The sequence below is a fragment of the Macaca mulatta genome, chromosome 11, assembly GCF_049350105.2.
Source record: "Macaca mulatta isolate MMU2019108-1 chromosome 11, T2T-MMU8v2.0, whole genome shotgun sequence".
Taxonomy (NCBI): domain Eukaryota; kingdom Metazoa; phylum Chordata; class Mammalia; order Primates; family Cercopithecidae; genus Macaca; species Macaca mulatta.
The window spans coordinates 64,828,899-64,846,743 of record NC_133416.1 but is presented as its reverse complement, the minus strand read 5'-3'; the positions used below and the strand labels follow the sequence as shown (position 1 = coordinate 64,846,743).

The 17,845-nt window shown below is 43.0% G+C and overlaps 1 pseudogene; it reads left to right on the top strand.

The window, feature by feature from the left end:
• The first annotated feature begins 14,396 nt into the window (after positions 1 to 14,396).
• On the top strand, positions 14,397 to 14,492 carry LOC114671218 (small nucleolar RNA U13; annotated as a pseudogene).
• The last annotated feature ends 3,353 nt before the right edge of the window (positions 14,493 to 17,845 follow it).

Below are 17,845 nucleotides of genomic sequence, written 5' to 3'. Positions count from 1 at the left end.
CAGTTTAGCAATGTTTGGAGATGGATGTAGTGGGAGGTGTTTGGGTCATGGGGGCAGATCTCTCATGAATAGATTAATGAGTGGGGAGAAAGACGAGTGAGCAAGTTCTCACTCTATTCATTCCTGCAAAAGTTGGTTGTTAAAGATAGCTTAGCACCTTCTCTCTTTCTCTCCCTGTCTCTCTCTTGATTTCCCACTGTGTGGTCTCTGCACACACACCGACTTCCCTTCCCCTTCTGCCATGAGTGGAAGCAGCCTGAGGCCTTCACCAGATGCAGATGCCCAATCTTAAACTCTTGAACTTTTCCAGCCATCAGAATCATGAGCCAAATCAACCTTTTTTTCTTTATAAATTACCCAGCCTCAGGTATTCCTTTATAGCAACACAAAAATGGATGAAGACAAGCTGTTATCACAATATTAACATCACACAAATTAGAGTTTACATTAAAAATTATTAAAGATAAAAAGGTCATTTCATAATGTTCAAAGATTCCATTTACAGAAAGATAATTTCAAAATTATATGCAATTATTTATCTTTCTTATGATCTAATTCTGTCAACAATAGCAGGAATGTTTGCCTATTTCGTTCACTGCTATATCCCCTAGCAAGTAGAACAGTGTCTGGCACTCAGAAAGCTCTCTCTCTCTCAGGCTGGTCTCAAACTCCTAGGATCAAGCAATCTGCCCACGTCTTAATATACCTTTAATGAATAAATGAATAAGTAGTTCCAGTACACCTAAAATAGCAAGTGACAGAATAATGAGGTGTATATATAAATTCATAATTATGGTAGGAGACTTATAAATCAATAAGGATACAAAAGATTTGAATGGCATGATTAACATTCATGACCTAGGAGACATACAGAAAACACAGTAGCCAACAATAAAGCATGCAAATAAACATTCACAGAAATTGACATATACTGGACTACACAATTCTCAACAAATGTAAAAGAACTCAAATCAAATAGGACAAGCTCTCCGACAATGATGTAATAAAGCCAGAAATCAGTAATAAAGAGATAACTAGAATAAATGCAAATGTTTGAAAAAGAAGAAATTGCTAACAACCCTATAGTTCAAAGCAGAAATCATAATGTAATTAGAACTATGTATAATAATGGAATAATATTCTATTGTCTGAATGTACTACAGTTTATTTTACCCATTCACCTACAGAAGGATATCTTGGTTGCATCTAAATTTTGGCAACTAAGGATAAACCTGCTACAAACACCCAAGTGCAGGTTTTTGTGTGAACATAGTTTTCAACTCATTTGAAGCGTGATTGCTGAATTGTATGGCACGAGTATGTTTCGTTTGGTAAGAAATTGCCAAACTGTCTTCCAAAGTAGCTGTACTATTTGACATTTCCATCAACAGTGAATGAGAGTTCCTGTTGCTCCACATCTGATTTGGGCCATTCTAATAGGTATGTAGTGGCATCTCATTGCTGTTTTAATTTTCAGCACCCTAAAGATATATGACATGGAGCATCTTTTCATATGTTTATTTGCCAATCTGTATATCTTCTTTGGTGAGGTGTCTGTTCAGGGCTGCTGCCCATTTTTTAATTCGGTTGTTTTCTTATCATTGAGTTTTAAGAGTTCTTTGTATATTTTGGATACTAGTCCCTTATCAGTTATGTCTTTTGCAAATATTTTTTCCCTGTCTGAATCTGTCTTCTCATTCTCTTGAAGGACTCAATATTTTTAAGATGACAATTCTCCTTGGATAATTTAGACAATTCTATAAAGATTGATCTGTAGATGCAATGCAATCCATACCAAAATCCCAGAAAGATCTTTTGTGAAAATTGTCATGCTTACCCTAAAATTTATATGGAAAGACAAAGATCCCATAACAGCCAAAATAAATTTGAAAAAGAAGAAATTCAGATGATTTACCTCATCCCATTTCACAGCTTAGTATAAAGCCTCAATAATAAAAGACTGCAGTACTGGGGTAAAACTAGGCATATAGATTAATGAAACAAATTTGAGAGTCTGGACATAAACCATTATACTTCTGGTCAATTGATTTTTGACAAAGTTGCCAAGGCAATTCAATAGTGGAAAGGGTGGTCTAATCAAGAAATGGTGTTAAGACCACTGCATATCCATAAACAAAATATAGACCCTTGTCACACACAAAAATTAACTCATAATGGATCACACACCTAAATTGTATTAGTCTGTTTTCACACAGCTGATAAAGACCTACCTGAGACTGGGTAATTTATAAAGAAAAAGAGGTTTAATGGACTCACAGTTCCACGTGGCTGGGGAGGCCTCACAATCATGGCAGAAGGTGAAAGGCACGTCTCACATGGTGGCAGGCAAAGAGGAAATGAGAGAGCCAAGTGAAAGGGGCTTTCCCTTATAAAATCATCAGATCTCATGAGATTTATTCACTACCAGGAGAACAGTATGGGGAAACCACCCCCATGATTCAATTATCTCCCACCGGGTCCCTCCCAAAACACATGAGAATTATGGGAGCTACCGTGAGATTTGGGTGGGAACACAGCCAAACTACATAATAAATGTAAAAGCTAAAACTATAAAACTTCTAGGAAAAATTCTTCGTGCTTTGGCTGAGGCAAAGCATTCTTAGATATAACACTAAAACATGACCCATAAAATTAAAAATTAATAAATTGGACTATATAAGAAATTTAAAATTTGTACAGACCAGTTCTCTGGGCGCATGGACCCACCCAGTTCTTCCCTGTTTCTTGCTTGTAAGAATAACTTGGAATGTGCTGGGAATGTAACATCCTCAAGAATAACTTGGAATGTACTGGAATGTAACATCCTGAGACAAGGAGGAACTGCCTGAAACAGCCCAGGCCTTGTTCCTGTCCCTCCTGGGGAATGGAACATCTTGAGTAGGGAGGAACTGCCTGGAATAGCCCAAGAGTTGTTCCTGTCTCCCCTGGAAGCAGTACATTTTTGAAAGCATTGCCCAGCAAGACATATGACCATGAGATATGTAACACAGAGCTACCTTTTGGGGTCCCTCAGCTGTGGTACAAGTGGGGCACATGCAGCAGAGACTACATCTGCCCCAGGCAGCTTTCTTGAGGCTTGGCATATCAGCTCACAGTGGACCCCAGGCTTCTGCCGTTCCTTGCTGCCTATCTGTGAGGAGTAATTCTGCATCATGTAACTTGCATATAAGTGCATTCTGCCTCACCAGACTGACACAAGTTGGTAAGCAGTGCACAGTGAACCTGCTTCACAAAACTGGCACAGTGAGCAGCATCTGGTCTGACAAAACCATGGATTATTGTCAACATGGGAGGGGCGATACCCCCCAGTACCTGGCCCAGGGTGGAGAGATCAGCTTGGGGGTTCAGGAGCTGAAAATGCAAATGGATGATTTATGGGAAAGGAAGAGCGATGAGCAGGACATAGATTGCTAACCCTGCCCCAGCCCCACAGATGTGAGTGAGCTGGCTTCATGGATTGAAGCAAAGAAAGAGCAATGTTGTGTCAATCAAGAAAAATGACGAAACAAGTGTCAATCATTTTAGGAGGTTTATTTGCCAAAGTTAAAGACGTGTGCCCATGACACAGTATCAGGACGTCCTGACGACACGTACCCAAGGTGGCTGGGGCACAGCTTGGCTTTATATATTTCAGGGAGACATGAGATCTCAATCAATATATGTAAGAAGTACATTGGTTCTGTCCAGAAAGGTGGGACAACTCGAAGCAAGGAGGGGGCTTCCAGGTCATAGGTAGGTGAGAGATAAATTGTTGCATTCTTTGAGTTTCTGATGAGCCTTTCCAAAGGAGGCAATCAGAATATGCACCTATCTCAGCGAGCAGAGGGGTGACTTTGAATAGAATGGGAGGCAGGTTTGTCCCGAGCAGTTCCCAGCTTGACTTTTCCCTTAGCTTAGTAATTTTGGGGTCCCAAGATTTTCCTTTCACAGTGGCAACAGGGAAACATAATGCAAGATCCTCTGGTTGTTGAGCACTTACGTGATCCCTCATTCCCTGGGCCAGAGTTTGGGAAGTGGCTACTCAGATGGACCCTGAGGTACTTGACTGGGTACAAGAAAGAGGTACTCAGGTGACCCCTGAGGCATCCAAGGGGAACCAGTGGTCCTTCACAGAAAGCGAGACTCACTATCTAAAGGTCAGATGTGGAGCCGTATGCCCCTCACACCTGAAAATTCAAGCTATAACAGTGGGGCAAATTCACTCCTACCTGCCGCCTAGCTACTCAAACCCCGATGGGTTATTCAACAAAAGCAGTGCTGCATACTAAAAGGAGAACAGGAGATCACTTGGTTAATTCAAAACTTTCTTACAAACCACCCCGTGATAATGTAACAGACCAGTTTGACTGGGCAAAAAAGGCTGTCCAGGCATGGAAACTAACAATGGACTGTAAGAGGCAGAATGCCAAGGTCGCCTGTGCTAAAAGTCAAAAAAAGTATCCCAGGAAGGTAGAAACAGACGACGAAGGAAAAGATGACTAAGACTCCAAATGACCTGCAGAAACAGCGCCGTTCAGCAGGACTGCTCATGAATTTGGTGGCTGTTAAAAAAAAAAAAATTAGCTGTGTTAGAAACCCTAAAACACCCACCCACCCAAAGAGCCTAAGAATAGTTCCAGTATGGCCAGGCGCGGTGGCTCAAGCCTGTAATACCAGCACTTTGGGAGGCCGAGACGGGCGGATCACAAGGTCAGGAGATCGAGACCATCCTGGCTAACCCAGTGAAACCCCATCTCTACTAAAAAATGCAAAAAACTAAGGCCGGGAGCGGTGGCTCAAGCCTGTAATCCCAGCACTTTGGGAGGCCGAGACGGGCGGATCACGAGGTCCGGAGATCGAGACCATCCTGGCTAACACGGTGAAACCCCATCTCTACTAAAAAAAAAAAAAATACAAAAAACTAGCTGGGCGAGGTGGGGGTGCCTGTAGTCCCAGCTACTCCGGAGGCTGAGGCAGGAGAATGGCGTGAACCCGGGAGGCGGAGCTTGCCGTGAGCCGAGATCACGCCACTGCACTCCAGCCTGGGCGACAGAGCGAGACTCTGTCTCAAAAAAAAATTAAAAATAAATAAAAAATAAAAAAAACTAGCCGGGCGAGGTGGCGGGCGCCTGTAGTCCCAGCTACTCGGGAGGCTGAGGCAGGAGAATGGCGTAAACCCGGGAGGCGGAGCTTGCAGTGAGCTGAGATCCGGCCACTGCACTCCAGCCTGGGCGACAGAGCGAGACTCCGTCTCAAAAAAAAAAAAAAAAAGAATAGTTCCAGTGACATTCCACCTTCTTCTATTTAGTCACTCTTGGTAATCCACCACCATGCTTCAGGACTTAACCCCAACAAAATTGTAAGCGCTGATAGGTTTCTGTGTAAAACTCTTGCTATAACATGGATAGCTGTGATTGGTAAGTCAACCGTCCATGGCTACCAGTTACACCAAGATTGGAACAGCATTTTTTACTTTTCGCACAACAACAACAAAAAATCTTGTAAATAAAATCTTAACATTAAAAAAAAGTATCCATGCTGGGTGCAGTGGCTTATATCTGTAATCCCGGCACTTTGGGAGGCCAAGGCATGAGGATTGCCTGAGCCCAGGAGTTTGAGACCAGCTGGGCAACATTTTTGTATCTACAAAAAAATACAAAAAATTAGCTGGACATGGTGGCATGTCCTAGCTACTTAGGAAGCCGAGGTGGGAGGATCACCTGAGCCAGGGAGGTCAATGCTACAGTGACACCACTGCACTCCAGCCTGGGTGACAGAGCCAGATCCTGTCTTTAAATTAAAAAAAAAAAAAAAAGTATCCCAGATACTGTCAAGCAAAAATGTTTAACCCTGACAGTACCCACTAATAAAAAGGAGCCCCAACAGCTGGTAGGCCTCTTTGAGTACCAAAGACAGTATGTACCCCACCCAGGTGTTCTCTTGGCCTTTTTAGTCAAGGTCATCAGCAAAGCGGCCAACTTTGAAAAGGGTTCTTTGCAGCAATAGGCCTTGGAAGACTTTCAGGAAGCCATGGCCCAGTCACTGCCTTTAAAACCTTTAAAAGCACTTGCCTGAGAGGGTATGCCCCCTCACACCTGAAAATTCGAGCTATAACAGTGGGGCAAATTCACTCCTACCTGCCACCCAGCTACCCAAGCCCCAATGGGTTATTCAACAAAAGCAGTGCTGCACTAAAACCTTTAAAGGCAATGCCTGCTAGTCTGATGGAATTTCAGGTATCCCAACCTCCATACACACTGATTAGAGTCTGTGGCAACAGCAAACTGCCACTGGGGTGCACCAGCCTCACAGATTTTGGACATGTAACTTGCTTGAAACAGCATGAGACATAACCATTTTAAATGGCAACTCCATACTTGCTTCTGGGCCCTGGTGGAAACAGCATCTTACAGCTGGAGTGTCACATGTTGATGCTGTGACCTGAATTGCCAGTTATCACTTGGGTGCTTAGAAATCCCACCAATAAAACTGGATAGGTTCAACAGAGTGCAATTATCAAATGGAAATGGTACATTCAAGATAGGGCCCAGCCAGGATCCCAAGGGACCAGTAGGCTTCAGGGACAAATGGCCAGCTTACCACAAGGGACCAAGTGACCTGTAAAGGATGCTTTGGCTCATTCTGTGGCTATCTGTAGCCCAAGACTCAGACCTCAGAGACATGCCTAGTGCTGGCATGGCATGTTTTACTGATGGCTCTGTGAAACAACAAGCAGATGGGATCCACCAGGCTGCAGCAGCCATCCATTCATTTTCACTGATTCAAGGGCCATTGCCAACAGCCTAGCCACCTGGTCAGGAGAATGGCAACTAGGAGACCGGACTGTTAAAGGAACCCCTGTGTAGGGACAAGGACTTGCTGCCTGAAAGAGACAAATATACACCACTCATGTGGATGCTGGGTCTAACATGACCACCCTCCACCCTTGAGAGGAACTTATGTCATGTTTTTGGATGCCCTATGGGACTTTACTCTGACCAAGAAACATGCTTCACTGACCAAGCAACTTGCCAGTGGGCACTCTCTCATTAAATACATACACCTCATCATCCTTTGAATGAAGACTTTTAATGATGAGACACCCAGCTCACACAACAACTGAAGAAAGACATCAAGCTGGCCTGCTAATGGGATGGCTAGGGCAGTATTGACACTAAACCTCTGTCTGACTAGGGCAGTATTGACACTAAACTCTACACTCCAGTGCAAGGGAAACAGCACCATGGTGCATGTTGAGAGACACTGAGTTTAGTAGGGGTGTTGGTGGACCAGGCAGCCACCTGCTAGGCTGCACCTTTGAAATCCCAATCTTAGTGTTCCCAGACATTCTTTTTCCTTTTTCCCTTTAGAGTGCACACCTTGGGGGTGGTTTGCACTTCAGGCTGCCATAGTAGCCCAGAGAAGGCACCCCAACTCTAATCTGGAGGTGAGGCTTCACTGAGTGACTCCACTCTTTGTGATCCCACAGGAGTGGGGAATGGGACCCAGAAATACCAGGGTGCTAGGTCCCTCAAGCTGTGCTGGGGATGCCTGATTCTTCCATTCAGGTGAGCAACATGTTCAAACATGTCAAGTTTGTATAGGATGTGACCTCCCTTCCTGGACTGGACAACTAAGGCAGAAAGGTCTGAGTCAAGCAATGAGGGCAACGGGTGCCCATAGAGGTTAACAGCCTCAGGAAGAGAAAGACAGATGGAGTTGCTACACTAACCCAGGTGAAGCCCGTCTGATAGGTAGGGAATGCGTGAGACCCCGAGGATGGAGGGTGGGGCACTAACCTGTCCATCTGCTTTTTTCACAAGAAAATGGCAGCAGAGTTCTGGAAACAAAAAAACTTTTGTTAGGCTCTCCCAAACTGTGGCCACAAAGGATAACCTGAAGCAGCGCTGGATCTGCCACCCTAGACCTCATTTTGCTGCTGACCAGAATGACCTTCTTGTCCTGCAAGTAGTAAACCACACCAGCATTCCCAATGCCACAGTGCACACCAGCACACCAGCAGAATGCGAGCTCAGGCTTACTGAGCATCTGGCACCCTCTGTGTGGCAGGGAGGTGGAAATGGCCTGTTTTAACTGACTCTGGCAGAGTGTCACAACCACAACTAACCAAACTTTGATGGACTGGAACTTTATTGTACCAAGGTCTTTTGATTACATGAATGAGAAGTGTCCCAAAGGCAACAACAAAAACAAGGACTGGACTAATGCTAATCCTCTGAGTAGGGGCTTCATGAACAATATTATATGGGGGAAACTGAGCTCAGGCAACCATTCCATCAATAAGACTTGCTTGGCAGACACCAATGTATCCATACATATATAGAATATATATGATAAACTAGAAGAAAAAGAAAGGCAATATTTAAAACCCTGGATAGTAGCAACTGGTGGGGGAGGAAAAGGGTTGTAATAGGGAGAGTCATTTAGGGGCTTTAAAGCAATGGTTCTCAAACTTCTTAGTCCCAGGACTCCTTTACATACTTAAAAATTATAGGCCAGACATGGTGGCTCACGCCTGTAATCCAAGCACTTTGGAAGGCCGAGGTGGGTGGATCACCTGAGGTCGGGAGTTCGAGACCAGTCTGACCAACATGGAGAGAAACCCTGTCTCTACTAAAAATACAAAATTAGCCAGGCGTGGTGGTGGGTGCCTATAATCCCAGCTATTCAGGAGGCTGAGGCAGGAGAATTGCTTGAACCTGGGAGGTGGAGGTTGCGGTGAGCCAAGATCATGCCATTGCACTCCAGCCTGGGCAACAAGAGCAAAACTCCATCTAAAAAAAAAAAAAAATTATCGGGAACTACAAAGGGCATTAGCTTTTGTGGGCTAATATCTTTTTTTTTTTTTCTTTTTTTTTTTTTTGAGACAGAGTCTCGCTCTCGCCCAGGCTGGAGTGCAGTGGCACAATCTCAGCTCACTGCAACCTCTGCCTCCTGGGTTCAAGCAATTCTCATACCTTAGCTTCCCAAGTAGCTGGGATTACTAGCATGTGCTACCTCTCCTGGCTAATTTTTGTATTTTTTTCAGTAGAGATGGAGTTTCACCATGTTGGCCAGGCTGGTCTCAAACTCCTGACCTCAAGTGATTTGCCCACTTCAGCCTCCCAGAGTGCCAGGATTACAGGTGTAAGACACAGCACCTGGCCTTGTGGGTTAATATCTATTGATATTTACCATATTAGAAATTGAGGCTGGACAAGGTGGCTCACACCTATAATCCTGGCACTTTGGGAGGCCAAAGTGGGAGGATCACTTGAGCCCAGGAGTTTGAGACCAGCCTGGGCAACACAGCAAGACCGAATCTCTAAAAACAAAAAAAAAGCAAAAACAAAAAAAAATTTTTTTGAGATGGAGTCTCACTCTGTTGCCCAGGCTAGAGTACCGTGGTACAATCTCAGCCCACTGCAACCTCCACCTCCCAGGTTCAAGTGATTCTCTTGCCTCAGCCTCCTGAGTAGCTGGGATTACAGGGGCACATCACCATGCCTGGCTAATTTTTGTATTTTTATTAAAGACAAGGTTTCACCATGTTGGCCAGGCTGGTCTCGAACTCCTGACCTCAGCCGATCCACCTGTCTTGACCCCCCAAAGTGCTGAGATTATAGGCATGAGTCACCATGCTCGGCCAAATTTTTTTTTTAATTAGTCAGGTGTGATAGCATGCACCTGTGGTTCCAGCTACTCAGTAGGCTGAGAGGGAAGGATCATTTGAGCCTAGTTCTGGGCTGCAGTGAGCTATGATTTCACTGCTGCACTTGTCTGGGTGACAGAAACCCTGTCTCAAAAAAAAAAAAAAAGAAGAAGAAAAGAAATTAAAACAGAAAAACTGTAAATGTATACTTATAAATTCATGTTAAATAATGATAAAACCACTAATTTTAACATAAATATATATTTTTAAACTATTATATCTTCTAAAACAAAAAATAGTGAGAAGAGACGTTGTTTTAAACTTTTGCAAATCTCTTTAGTGTGTGGATTAATAATTTAAAAACAGCTGAACTCTCATATCTATTTCTCCATTCAATATATTTGCTTTTCTGTGTTTTTTGTTAGTTTTTTGGGTTTTTGGGTTTTTTTTGAGACGGAGTTTCACTCTGTCGCCAGGCTGGAATGCAGTGGCGTGGTCTCGGCTCACTGCAACCTCCACCTCTCAGGTTCCAGCAATTCTCCTGCCTCAGCCTCCCAAGTAGCTGGGACTACAGGCGTGTGCCACCATACCCAGCTGATTTTGATATTTTTAGTAGAAATGGGGTTTCACCATGTTGGTCAGGATGGTCTCACTATCTTGACTTTGTGATCCACCCGCCTCGGCCTCCCAAAGTGCTGGGATTACAGGCACGAGCCACCGTGTCTGGCCTGTTTATTTTTGAGATGGAGTCTCACTCTGTTGTCTAGGCTGGAGTGCAGTAGTGCCATTATGGCTCACTGCAGCCTCAGCCTCCAGGTTCAAGTGATCCTCCCACCTTAGCCCCCTGAATAGCTAGGACTACAGGTGTGCACCACTACACCTGGCTAATTTTTTTTGTATTTTTTCTACAGATGGGGTTTTACCATGTTGTTCAGGCTGGTCTTGAACTCCTGGGCTCAAGTGATCCACCCAGCTCAGCCTCCCAAAGCATTGGGATTATAGGCGTGAGCCACCACCCTGCCCTCCATTCAATATACATTCAATATATTTGTGATACGTTATTTTGGCTAAACTATATGAAGAATTCTGAGCCACTGTACCTGTAGTCCAAGCTACTCCAGAGGCCGAAGCAGTAGGATCACTTGAGCCCAGGAGTTTGAGGCCAGCCTAGGCAACATTGTGAGACTCCATGTTTAAAAAAACAAAAAACGCCGGGCGCGGTGGCTCAAGCCTGTAATCCCAGCACTTTGGGAGGCCGAGACGGGCGGATCACAAGGTCAGGAGATCGAGACCATCCTGGCTAACATGGTGAAACCCCGTCTCTACTAAAAATACAAAAAAACTAGCCGGGCGAGGTGGCGGGCGCCTGTAGTCCCAGCTACTCCGGAGGCTGAGGCAGGAGAATGGCGTGAACCCGGGAGGCGGAGCTTGCAGTGAGCTGAGACCCGGCCACTGCACTCCAGCCTGGGCGACAGAGCGAGACTCCGTCTCAAAAAAAAAAAAACAAGAACTCTAGCTATGTAGTTGTATGATGCAGGGTTTAGTTGCCTTTTCAGACAATTATGGACAATCTTTGTTTATTTTACACCACACTCAACAAATAGTCCTTCCTCCCTCCATCTTTCTCTCTCTCTTTCTCTCTTTCTTCTCTCTTTCTTACTTTTTTTTTTTCTCTTGAGACAGGACCTTGCTCTGACACCCAGGCTGGAGTGCAGTGGTACAATCATAGCTCACTGCAGCCTTGACCTCCTGAGCTCAAATGATCCTTCCACCTCCGCCTCCTAAGTACTTGGGACTACAAGGAGGTGCCATCACACCTGACTAAATTAAAAAAGAAAAAGAAGGGGAGGGGGGAGGGATTGCATTGGGAGTTATACCTGATGTAAATGACGAGTTGATGGGTGCAGCACAGCAACATGGCACAAGTATACATATGTAACAAACCTGCACGTTATGCACATGTACCCTACAACTTAAAGTATAATAATAATAAATAAATTAAAAAAAAAAAAAAAAAAGAAATGTCAGTCATACTCATTTGATTTCCTTATGGAAATTATCAGAGTACCATATGGGCTAGAGCAATAAATAATTAGACCCATTTAAATAGAGTCTTTTATTGTGGGTCTGATTCCTTCAATTTCTTTAGGCATTAGGGAATATTATTGATATTAGATAAAGGTTTAATCAGGTTTATTTCCACTTAAATGGGGTGACTGAATGTATTTTACCAATGTCAGTGGAAAATTGAGACCCTAAGTGAGACAAAGACATCAATACCACTCATTAAAACCAGTTTAGAAAAAAAAAAAAAAAAAAGAAAAAGAAAATTGTAGAGACAGCAACTCCCAATGTTGCCCAGGCTGAAATATTTGTTTCTTAAAGGTTAGCTGCAACTTAAACTCTGAAACCATATCAATAAGCCTTTTCTGCTCTGGGCTATATGAAAATCTATCTTGCACTTTGAGTGGATTTTTTTTTACCCGTGCATGATTTTGTATCATCAACGAATTGGTCATTTGGAAAACATTGGTTCACTGAGCTATGCAGAGCTTCCAAATGTTGCCACATTTCACTATACAACGTTTTAAAAATAACATTCATTAATATCACCACCAATCTCATCAGAAAAGTTTTTAAGTATTGGGAAACTGTCAAGCTCGGGTGGCAGGTACAAAATTCTATTTTTGGCTTGAAAGTTCTAACTTTATCGTTGCCAACAAATAATGTTAAGTTGTTTTCCTTGAAGTGACAGGCTTACTTTGTTTATTTTTGTAAAACTGTCTGCCAAATACTCAAGACTCAATAAACATAGTTCATTATACTTTCAAGTAAAAAATGTGTTCACTGAAAAAAATTGGCTAGTTCAGCTTGTGTCTAAATAACACAAGGGCTTTTCTTACAAACAACCAGACTTTGGTAGGGAGCAAAAGCACTTTATGCATACTTCCCATTTTGTTAGACAGAATTTTCAAAAGATGTTCACTGAAGGGTTGAGATTTAACAAAATTAATACTTTTCACAGCTTCACAAAGGATACTCTTTGTTTTTGTTTTTTTTTGTCTTTGTTGTTGTTGTTTTGAAATGGAGTCTCGCTCTGTCGCCCAGGCTGGAGTGCAGTGGTGTGATCTAGGCTTACTGCAACCTCCACCTCCCAGATTCAAGTGATTCTCGTGCCTCAGCCTCCCGAGCAACTGGGACTCTGTCTCACAAAACAAACAAACAAACAAAAAAGAGACAAGTACTGTTTTATTTGTTTGTTTGCTTGTTTTCTAATAGAGAAAGGATTTTCCTGTTTTGCCTAGCTGATATCAAACTTCTGGGCTCAAGGTATCCTCCTGCCTTTACCTCCCCAAGTGTTGGGATTACAGGCATGAGCCCCACTTTTTTTTTTTTTTTTTTTTTTTTGAGGTGGAATTTTGCCCTTGTCACCCAGGCTGGAGTGCAGTGGCGCGATCTTGGCACACTACAACCTCCGCCTCCCAGGTTCAAGTGATTCTTCTGCCTCAGCCTCCCGACTACAGGGGCCTGCCACCACACCTGGCTATTTTTTTTGTATTTTTAGTAGAGATGGGGTTTCACCACGTTGGCCAGGCTGGTCTCAAACTCCTGACCTCAGGTGATCCGCCTGCCTCGGCCTGCCGAAGTGCTGGGATTACAGGTGTGAGCCACCATGTCCATTTTTTTGTTCGTTTGTTTGTTTGTTTTTATTTTTATTTTTTTTTTATTTTTATTTATTTTTATTTTATTTTTTTTTTTTTGAGACAGAGTCTCGCTTAGTCGCCCAGGCTGGAGTGCAGTGGCGCGATCTCGGCTCACTGCAAGCTCCGCCTCCCGGGTTCACGCCATTCTCCTGCCTCAGCCTCCCGAGTAGCTGGGACTACAGGCGCCCGCCGCCTCGCCCGGCTAATTTTTTGCATTTTTAGTAGAGACGGGGTTTCACAGTGTTAGCCAGGATGGTCTCGATCTCCTGACCTTGTGATCCGCCCGCCTCGGCCTCCCAAAGTGCTGGGATTACAGGCGTGAGCCACCGCGCCCGGCCTGTTTGTTTGTTTTTAAAGAGACAGAGTCTCGCTCTGTCATCCAGGCTGAAGTGCAGTGGCGTGATCTCGGCTCACTGCAGCCTCGGCCTCCAGAGCTTAAAGAGATCCTCCCACCTCAGCTTCCTGAGAAGCTGGGACTACAGGCGTGCATCACCCCACCGGGCTAATTTTTGGGGATTTGTGTGTATGTGTGGAAACGGGGTTTCACCATGTTGTCCAGGCTGGTCTCAAACTCCTGGGCTCAAGCAGTCCACCTGCCTTGGCCTCCCAAAGTGCTGTGATTACAGGCGTGGGTCACCTCGCCCAGCCATATTTTTTAATAAAAAAGAAGATGGTGCTTTAGGAGGCCAAGGTGGGACGATCACTGAAAGCCAGGACTTTGAGAGCAGCATGAGCAACATAACAAGACTCTGTCTCTACAAAAAAAATTTTAAAAATTAGCCAGGCATGATGGCACACTCCTGTAGTCCTAGATACTCAGGAGGCTGTGGCAGGAGGATTGCTTGAGCCCAGGAGTTTGAGGCTGCAGTGAGCTGTGATCATGCCACTGCACTCAAACCTGTGCAACAGAGTGAAAACCTCTCTCAAAAAAAGAAAAGAAAATGGAAAAAGTGCCAAGAAAACATCAATAATATAATATAATAATATTAGCAAAAAAGTGAAAATATGTAGTAATAACAGCAATAATAATAGCACACACAATCCTTTTGTGGGTCATACCCATGATGATTGGGTGTTCATGCACAAATACGAGATGTGCCACCTTTTTACAACGTTGGCACATTACCTGTCTGATGACGACAATGACAAAGAAGGAGAAGGAGGAGAAGAGAAGGAGAAGGAGAGGAAGAGGGAGAGAAAGAGAAAAAGGAGGGCAGGCACTTTTTTTTTTTTTTGAGACGGAGTCTAGCACTGTCACCCAGGCTGGAGTGCAATGTCACCATCTCGGCTCAATGCAACCTCCGCCTCCCAGGTTCAAGTGATTCTCCTGCCTCAGCCTCCCAAGTAGCTGGGATTACAGGTGTCCACCACCATGCCCAGCTAATTTTTTGTATTTTTAGTGGAGACTGGGTTTCACTGTGTTGGCCAGGCTGGTCTCGATCTCCTGACTTTGTGACCCGCCCACCTCAGCCTCCCAAAGTGTTGGGATTACAGGCTTGAGCCACTGCGCTTGGCCTGGGCAGGCACTTTTAAAGCATTTTAATTATGGTACATCTACATGACAGAATACTAGGCAACCTTAAAAATATGGTGGCAATACTTGGCGAGAGTGTAAATTGGTATAACCTTTCTGGAGGACAATTTAGGATTAACTATCCAAATTTAATATGTATATAATCCTTTCATTTAAAAATCCCACTGCTAGGAATTTATCTTAAGGACATTGTAATAAGTGTAATAAATAAATTAAATTATAAGGTGATATGATGTATAAATTCAGAGTAATGTAATATATTCTATCATCCTGAATTATTTTCTGAGATGTGTTGGATGGGGTGAGAAGGAGCAATTTGTAAGTAAACATGTTACCTTAAACTTATAAAAACATATACAGGTCCACTAGGCTGTATCACACTCAAAAATAAGCAGGTATTGTTTACACTGCTTCACCACTAATAAGCACTTGTTGTGTGCTTACGATGTAGACAACCTAAAATTGTAACTGTATTATGTAAAATATAATTTGTAAAAAAGCGACATCTGTTACATACACCCTTGTATAATAGGAATGTGGAAAGTGTGAACCCTGAAAATCTGAGACAGGTCTCAATTAATTTAGGAAGTTTATTTTGCCAAGGTTGAGGATGCGTGCCTGTGGCACAACCTGAGGAGGTCCTGACGACATGTGCCCAAAGTAGTCAGAGCACAGTTTGGTTTTATACATTTAGGGACACATGAGACATCATTAACATATGTAAGATGAACATTGATTCAGTCTGGAAAGGCTGGGCAACTCAAAGCAGGGAAGGGGCTTCCAGGTCATAAGTAAATAAGAGACAAATGGTTGTATTCTTCTGAGTTTCTGATTAGCCTCTCTGAAGGAGGCAATCAGATGTGCATTTATCTCAGTGAGCAGAGGGGTGACTTTGAATAGAATGGGAGGCAGGTTTGCCCTAATAAAAGAAAAACTTCAGCCGAATTAAATTTAAAGGAGCTTGATTGAGCAATGAAGTATTCGTAAGTCAGGCAGCCCCCAGAATCAGAGCAGGTTCACAGACTTCAGGAGTGCCTCCTGGTCAGAACAAATTTATACACAAAAAAGTTAAAGTGACATACAGGAATCGGAAGTGAGGTACAGAAACAGTGAGATTGGTTATAGCTCCGTGTTTGCCTTACTTGAACGCAGTTTGAACACTCAACAGTCTATGAGTGGTTGAAGTATGGCTGCTGGGATTGACCAACACTCGGCTATTGTTATGGGTGCATACTATTAAGTTAGGTTTTCAATTTTGTCTGACTATTAAGCTAAGTTACAGTTCATCCACAAGGTCTCAAATATGGAAGTACGGAGTCCTTCTCAGGCCATGTTTAGTTTGCTTTAACAATTCTCCCATTTTGGTCATTTTCTCAATTTTGAGAGATTGACCAAAACCTTAGTCATTGATGTTACTATCACTGTTGTAAATGTACTTTAAACCTTTGGTATTTAACAAACCTTTCAAAATCAAGCTCTAGATTATCATGCTAAATCAGCCAACATTAAGATTGTTTTGAAACCCACTGGGAAACAGTAGAACAGTGGGTTTTGCAAGGAGAGAATAAGCACTGAGCAGAGGGTATCTCCTTACGTTGGAACATCTATTTACAGGAGAAAAACAAAACCTGATCTTTTCTAGGATCTATGTGTTTTCTTAAAGCCTTAGTTTGATTATGTCACATTTAGCACAAGTGACTCCATTTTAGTTTCATTTGGTTTGTTAGGGCCTAGTGCATGAGCTCAGTCCAAAATAATGGCCTCCCATAATTTTGTTTTAAAAAATTCCCCTTTTCTGGCCAGGTTCTCACTTAGGTGAGAGTGTGACCAAAACTTAGGGCCTTAGCACCACTCTCAGTTACCATCGTTTTAGGTTTCCAGTCTCAGCGTGTCATTCATACGTTATGGTATCCTCATGGTTGCACATTTCTTTCAGCTTTTGTCATTCCAGTTGAAGAGAGACCATTTGACATTCTAGAGATGGCTGCATGCAAACATTTAAAACCTTTAAGAGAACACAGCACACCAGGGAGACTGTTAGTATGACTATGAGGAGGATAATACCAAGAGTTTGGAGTATGCTCCTTACCCAGGGTCCCCATAAACCAAACCACCTAAAATTAAATAGATTAAAGAATGAACTAGCTAGAGTCTACTCACTTGACTAAGTGGTTTTTTCGTTAATCCCCTACAACTGAATTTTTATAATTTACACTTGATGTATTTCTCCATAGGCCACAAATGTCAGCAGCTGCACAGGTACTTTTCTGTTTAACCAATTCTATTATTTAGCATAACTTTCACAAGAGAATTTAAAGTCTGTTGTATAACAACAGACTTTAAAGTAGAATTTGCTGTAGAGCCTATTATGAGGGAGACATTTCTAATTATTGCCTCTTTTATTCTAAGCCATGGAAAAAGGACCGAACAAATGATGTCCTTCTAGAAGAGTGAAGGCCTCCTGTCAATGTTCTCTTTAATCCATGATGTGGGTTAAGAGGAGTTTTGACTGATTTTGAGGCAACGTATGTATCACTAAAGTTTCTCACCTACACTAGGCCTTCATCTTTTGTCTATTAAAGTTATTCATGTATAAGGCTGGCTGCAAAATCCTTCACAAAGAAAAGCATACCCTATAAGAGCACATAATGGACCCCCTTTTCATTTCTATTGTTCATAGAGGCATAAACAAGGAAAACATATTCAAAGATAAGAGTCTCATGATAATAGAAGTTTTGATCTGTGATCTTTCAGAAAAGCTGTTCACATCAAGGATGCCATCTTCTTCTGGGGAGAAACTTTCCTGATTAGTTTTACCTTAAGGGTTCCAAGAGGTGTACAGTTCCAGGAGTGTGAGGGACCCTTCTCAGTTGTGAGATTATAAACCCAAGGTTCCAGGCTCCAAAGTTTTTCTGTAGTGTGGATGGCAAGGACGGTCTTTCTCTGATGTTCTCA